The sequence below is a fragment of the Peromyscus leucopus genome, chromosome 8b, assembly GCF_004664715.2.
Source record: "Peromyscus leucopus breed LL Stock chromosome 8b, UCI_PerLeu_2.1, whole genome shotgun sequence".
NCBI classification, from domain to species: domain Eukaryota; kingdom Metazoa; phylum Chordata; class Mammalia; order Rodentia; family Cricetidae; genus Peromyscus; species Peromyscus leucopus.
In genome coordinates this window covers 16,503,475-16,511,233 of record NC_051086.1, presented here as the reverse complement: position 1 = coordinate 16,511,233, position 7,759 = coordinate 16,503,475, and positions in this window count along the sequence as shown.

Sequence of the window (7,759 nt, the reverse complement as noted above, 5' to 3'; positions counted from 1 at the left end):
ACCAAACAGCTATCTTATGAGCATATAAACTTTGCCAAACTTATCCCATCATAGCGTGGTGGTTCCATTTAATTTCTACTTCTTTTGTGTGTCTACGTAATCTTTCATCATCTTTCTGCAGGCAAATTCTTAAAATCACTGTAGCTTTGGGATTTAAAATGCATATTCTTACAAGTGTTATTTCATGTACGAGTTAATGGCACTGCCTTTAAAACTGACAAATGTGTTTGAATATTGGATTGCCAAAAATAGCAATGTGATCCTTGGCAATTATATTAACTCTATGGATGTCTATTCTGTCTTTAAAGTTAAGATGATCACCATAGCATAACACTCCAAGATATTTATGATGGTCAAAGGAGAAAATACATTCAAAGTGCTTATGGAATCTTTAGCACAAAATAAATGTCAAGTAGATGTAACTCTTAGGATGAAATAAAGGAGATATGATGTAATAATCAAATCCCTAATCAGATTGGTTAGTATCTCTTGTTGGTTCCACAAAGCTGTAATCCAATCTCAAATTGAAAATCATTTTGAAATCATTTTAAAATCAACTTTTATTGATGGACCATTGGTCATAGGAATGATTGCAGGAGAATTTTAGTTTTACTTCTGTTACAGTTGGCTTGAGGTTAGACAGAAACAGCAAACATATTTTCAAGACTTTGGTGTCCTGATTTGTGAATTGACATTAGTAGCATCCATTGATTTCTAGCTAAAAATATTCTACAGTTTTGATAACATGTGAAGCAATCAACAATAGCCTCGTTGCTCACGAGTCAGTGGTTTTGTTAAGGATTTCTTCTATGTGTCATATATCCAGGTATTAAATTGGAATGGGAAGATATTGATTCAGCAACTGTGTTTCCATTTGGTGGTGATGCCTTTCACAGAGCAATATGCAATAAACAGCAAGTATGGCATGCCCACACTTATGTAAGTGTAAGTGCATATATATGTGCCATCTATAAACTCATAAATAAGCTTGTGGGCATACAAGGAAAGAAAAACACATTAAATCTATTTATTTTGCAAACCTGGATAGAATTTGATTTTTTCCTTGCAAGTTCAGTGAATATACCAGAAAATACCAGAAGAAACTAATAATTTTTAAATGTGTATTAATAGAATACTTTGATTTTGTGGCAAAGATACTGTGTGCCAACATCAATGAACTTCCCATTTCAGGTTTCTTGGGTTTAGTAGTGAGGTCTATTTCCGGACATTATTCAGATGGTATTACCTAGGTTGAAAAGTATATCCTCACTATAATTCATGATCAATCCAGATGCTTTAGATTGTCTTCAGAAGAGACATGCCAGCACATTAAACAGAGCAAAGAGCTGGGCATTCAGGGAGGCCTCTGCCTTAAGTTCATTAGAAGGTTGCTTGAGGACAATTTTAAACTTTAATGGCTTTTTGGATGTTTCAATTCAAGCACTAGTTCTGGAGTTTTGGCAGATGTCTTAATCGGGTTTTATGAAAATATATATGATCTGCTGTCACCCAGCAGTGGACAAAAGGCTTTAAAATCTCCATTGCAAAAATCACAACAAAACCATTTTCTGGAAAGTTATTTTCAAGTCAAGTCTGAGCTTGGTGTGTTGTAGAGGAGCGGTTGCAGAAGGTGAATTATTTGGAAAAAACTGACTGTAGTATAGTATGTAGGATATAGCAGGCTGGAGTCACAGTCATTTGATGAAGGATTTTGAGACTGCACCAAGAGTAGTACTAAAGAAACTTTGGCTAGCCGAGGTGCTCAGAGGCCCAGAAAGAGAATATCTATTAGGAGAGGATTTAGAAGACTACAGATGAGGCGGCAGTCTTGACCTGAAGTCTTGACTCCCACCTGACTGTGCCAGGAGTGTTGAGCAAACCTAGGCTTCATTTACATCAGCACAACCCAGCAGCATAGTGGGAACTTCAAGTTATGCAGTGCATTATGACGTGTGATCACCTATAGTGACTCATAACTTTATTAGTGCAGAATTTAATTCTCCCATATACACAATGACCCGAAACATTATAAGAAACATTCACACTGAAGACAAGTTATCCTTTTTAACTTGCTCCCAGGACAGTATGGAGACAAGTCACAAAACATATGGTAAGTGGAAAGGGACAGATAATTAACTGTAGTGTCTTTTCTACTCTGTACATAAAGGCTAACAATGCTGAGTTGTTCATTAAGCTTTGTTCGTTCTTCTCCCAATTGTTTCCTCCAAAGACTCTTGTGTGGCTCTACTTTCTTCAGCTTGTTACACAGACATTTCCAAAGCCATCTATTTCTCATTCCTCTATTCTTTCTCTGTGAATGAACTTAATCACTTTTCATCACTACAAGGTAGCCAATTCAGTAGTACACAATGAACTTCTAGTACATTTACCATATGCTAGTACAGTTACTTACAGCAGCAACATTTCTAACTGTTCAGTGTCCACGGTATTTTGCTGACTAGCCATGCCTTCCTACTTCTTAACCACCCTGGCATGGGTAACTCATGTGCACATTTCCCTCATCTATTCTATTTCCTTTAGCTTGTCTAATACAGCTGCTCAACCTCAGTGGATTATTGGTTTTCCACAAATGGGTTTTCTTCCCTGGGTGCTGATTTTCTTATGTGGAATGTTTTTCTGCCATTGAGGTTTAAAAGCCATTGTTAGTTCTGCTGAACCTCTCCACCCAGAACTGAGAGTTGCTCTGCTTTGTCATTCTCATGTTGGAAAACCTCCTGCCTAGCTCCTCAGCTCCATTCTGGTGTCCAGTACTTGAGGTGAAGGTCATCGGTGTGAAACATGTATTTTTGTTTCCAGTTCTTTCTTGCATTCTTCCTTCACAAATGGTTCCCAGTTTTATCCTGATTGTGTTACCTGTTATGTTATTTATATTTTAAAAATGCAATTCTATTTCAAGATTTAACAAAAATCATCACTCAATGCTCTTGACCCATAATATCTTCTATTCTACACATCCCTCAATATGCTCTAAGGCCTGGTCAAATACACAGAGGAGAGAAAAAACAAGATTTCATAAAAGAAGTAGAATTTGGTAAGTGTTGGGATCCCTGCTTTATATTGAAGAAAACGTTATGATTTTAGATATATGTGTTAATGTATATTGTTGTTAATTTTTTTGATTCACCAACTAGAAAAGACTGCAAAGGGTCCTCAATTCACAAACTTCCATCTGAAAACAACATGGCCATTTTCCCAGGTAGTGGTATCTCTGGAGCTGTTTAAGACCAGTTAAAATTTCACATGCAATAATGGGTTCTATCAATCTTCTTAAAAGACATCCACTTTAGAAGATGTGGTGGTTAAATGAGATTAAGAATGATGGTGATTCATCAGAAAATATCTCCAACCACTAAGGTCACCCACCATTCCAAAGACAAACTCTTCCTAATCCGCAAGGCTGTCCTTGGAAACATCAGCCAACTAGGATTTAATAACAGATGGAATTTATTTGCAAATTATTGTCAATTTCTATATTTCTATAAATTATATCATCAGTTTCCTGAGTATTTTATGAAAAACTAAACCTCTAGACAAGAAAATAATAAAGGCATTCTGCCAAATATTATTGTAGTAAATGCTCTTGGGACTAGGGAATTTATCTATCTCCCTTTTAGAAATACATATGCACATCAGCATATTAAAACACTGAATAACTCAACATTAAAATATTAACCCACTTGACTTTGCATATAACCCTACATGTCAAACCTTTATTACATTGTAAGTTTTAGCTATAAATATTTGTATGATATAAAGGAATGTTAAAATCTGTAATAAAATGAAATGATTAATCTAACACACTCATAACCTCAAATATTTGACATTTTTGTGAAGAGACCACCTGAAAGTTACTGTTTCAGGGCTTTTAAAATATATAGTACTGAGTTCTTAGCTATATTCATTATGCTGTATGATAATCTCAAAATATGTTGAAAAGTTCCTCTTTGGTTGAGACTTTGTATGTTTTGATTATCATCTCTGCACTTCAAACAGTGGTGACCATCATTCTTCTCTCCATTTCAATGAATTCAGTGATTTTTTTTTCAATTCTACATATGAGAACATTATTTTTCTTTTTGTGTTTGACTTTTTTCAATTAGCATATTTCTTCCATGTTCCCTGTCATAAGATAACAATCTCCACTTTTTAATCAGCTGATAATTATTCTGTGTATGTGTGTGTGTGTTGTTTATAATGATTCCATAATTTAGCCACCATGAAAATAAAAGTACAATTTGTGGTGAAAAAATCAAAATACAACTTATGGATTGAGAGAAAATATTTGCAGGCCAAACAGGTGATGAGGGATTAATAATATGTACAATATATAAGTATATATGACTATATAAAAGAAATACCAATTAAGAAATGGACAAAGACAAATTTCTGGGGTTTCAGGAAAACTTACCTGCACAACCATGTTCATTGCCACTATATTCAAAATAGCAAGCCGGGCAGTGGTGTGCATGCACGCCTTTAATCCCAGCACTTGGGAGGCAGAGGCAGGTGTGTCTCTGTGAGTTTGAGGCCAGCCTGGTCTACAAAACAAGTTCCAGGAAAGGTGCAAAGCTACACAGAGAAGCCCTGTCTCTAAAAAACAAAAACAAAACCAACCCAAAAACAAAAACAAAAACAAAATAGCTATGGAATGGAACCAACCTATATGTCTGTCAGCTGTTGAATGGAAAATAAAAGTATGCTACATATACACAATGGGGTATTATTAAACTATAAAGAAAAAGAAACCATGAAAAGTGCATGTTTGTGTTTGGGCAAAGAAGCTTCTTATTACAGTAGATAGTAGTTAATTCAGAAAGTCATTGTTGTTCAGATATAGATGGGTCATCTGTATCAACCCTCCTCTACAATCTCAGGGAATGCCAGAGAGGAGGGAACTGAAAGGATGTAAGAATGGAGGATGGGATGGAGTCCTGTGAAATGCTATTCTTTGGGCCTGATACTGGTGTTTCATAACATATGAATGCAACTATCGTGACCTACACAAGAACAATCTTGGTAAATATTTTAGTATGAATGGGAAGGGAGCTCTTGAGTCCCCACCCCTAGTTGAGAAAGTATTGGCTACTAAAAGCTGCTGGAGAAGGGAGATACAGTTTATTTTTGTGGATATGGCCACTGTTAGGTTCCCCATGTCTCACTGAATAACTCTACACATATATTCTGTGTGTATTCACCAAATAAGATTGCTTGGACATTTGCTTTCTAAGCAAATAGAAAGTCTTTATTAACTGGCAGGCAGCTACATTGGATGTCTGGGATCCAAGCACAGCACTGAGCCTTTCTCAGGATGAGCTTTTAAAGTATGAAAATCATGTTCTAGGTTCACATAGTTCAGTTAACAAGAACAATAGCCAGAAGTGGGACAAAGAAGTTTAAAAAAGCAAGGTTAGTACATTTACAGACTTTCCAAGAGCTATGCGCTTTAATAGATTAAGTATTTGTTTTCACATTTGGCAGTTGGTACTCTCTACATGCTGAGTTGTATAGCCTGAGTGGCACTTCTGCCATGGAACCAGTTGTGTTAAGGTTTGGGAACCTACTAAGATCTGGGGCTCTACTATTATATACTATAGGAATCTCTAATTGGACTCAGTCGGCTAAGAAAACAAACAAACAAAAAACAAATGAATAAATAATAAATAAAATGAAAGTGATAAAAGATCTGTATAGAAAATTTTGTCAGTAAAACAACAAAAGATAAAATGTCTAACAGACCTATGAAAACATGTTGAAAATCACTAACCACTACAAATAGAAACACCCGGAGATAATACCTCAAACTTGAGAGAGGGCTATGATAGAAATAAAGAACTATAACAATTGCTAGAGGATGTGGAGCAAAACGCACTGTCTTACACTGTTCTGTGTATTAATTGATGCAACCATTATGGATTATCAAATACAAGTTTCTCTACAAATTAAAAATAAAATTTCCAGAGAATCCACAATTCCACTTCTGAGTATTTTCCTTAATTATAAAAGCAGTGTGTTATACATGTTTTTCCTAAGAAAAAAACATTATTTCCCTTCTTGCCAAAGCAGACCAATATCTAATAGATAAAACTTCTTTTGAAAATCAGCTTGTTGGGCATATATTCTGATTGTGTATAATTTAAATGATTTGCCAAAAATGCTTACATACTTTTTTTTAGGATGAATATGAAGTCTTAGGGGAGAACTATGCCTTTTTTGGAAGGAGATAATTCATTTAGGATGTTGCTCAACTGCTTTACAAGTTGCTGTGACAAAAAGCTTGACCAAAGCAGCTCTGTGGAGAGATTTACTGTGGCATATAAATCCAGTGAGCTTGACCTCCATCACGGCAGGGAAGACTTGCAGCCATCAGGGAAAGTATAACTGCAAATACAGGAAGTAGAGAGACAAGAAGTAGGGCCAGGGAAACATTAAGGCTCATTGTCCTCAAAGGATCACTTCCTATAACAAGCTTTCACATCTTAAAGGTTCCCGAACCTCCAGCAACAGTGCCACCAGCTGGTGACCGAGTGTTGTACAATATGCCTATGGGGAACTTTTACATTCAAACTACAGTATCTTTTCATCCTTACACAATATATTTACATTAGAGAGACCCACTTCACCTCTCTTGCCCAAATTATTTGAATTTTATAAATATGAGCTAAACAACCATGGACTCATACTCTAAAGCTGAGTAAAAGAGCCTATGGTGACCGCAAAGACATTGACATTTACAACAAAGTTTACAGTACTATCAAGACAAAATACAAATGAGTTATGACCTTAAGGTATGTGATGAATGTGTTGAGATGTCTGTCATCTAGTTAGCGGAGCCTACTGAAAGATACACAACTTCTAAAAGAGATGGCTGGTGATTTTTAACGATTTCCCAGTCTTCTTCCATATACACTCATCACCAATTTGTATATAGTTCATCATGATTCAATCAAACAGATTTTTATTAATGTTATTAATTCATATATCAGCTCAATTTGCAACCATGTTATCATGAATTGTTTAAATACACAACTCAGGGGGTCTCACACATATATCTGAGAGCTTGCAATAACCTAAAAAGCAACACCTTAAGGAAGTAAAGAAATGAGACACCTACTGCTTACAATTCAGTTGTGTGCTAAGATTGCAACAAAACCAAGGAAAATATTTATTATTTGTAGAAACACTGTATTTTTCACTCTGTAAATAATACAAATTTATTTGAAGTTGATTTCTGATGGTAAGATGAAAAAACCGTTTTAAAGAGATGGTGGATTGACTCCTTCTAACTCTAGTGCTGGGGAAGGAACTCTGAGCTTCCTATATAGTAGAAAATCCTTGCCAGTGAGCTATTTCCAAGTTCCAGATGCAACATATAATAATCACCAATAAATTATGTCCAATACCCTGGCATTAGAACCAGGACCCCTCCCAGGGGCAGTACTGCTGGCTGTTACCTTTAACAAATGAACATTTATTCTCTGAACTCAGTTTCCTTATCTGTAAAATAGAAAACAATAGGCTAAGTACTCCAAAATATGTCTGATGAGTAAATTAAGACCACACATAAGATGTAGTGCCTGGCTCCCAAAGAAAGTGCTTAATTAGTGTTAGTGATTTTTCCAGAGTTAATATTTGAATATTCTGGTTTCAACACAAGTGGAATTACTGGATTCATACCAATAATCCTTCTAATAAAAGGAATAAATTGTGGAAAATTATTGAAACAACTAAAAGAAAACAA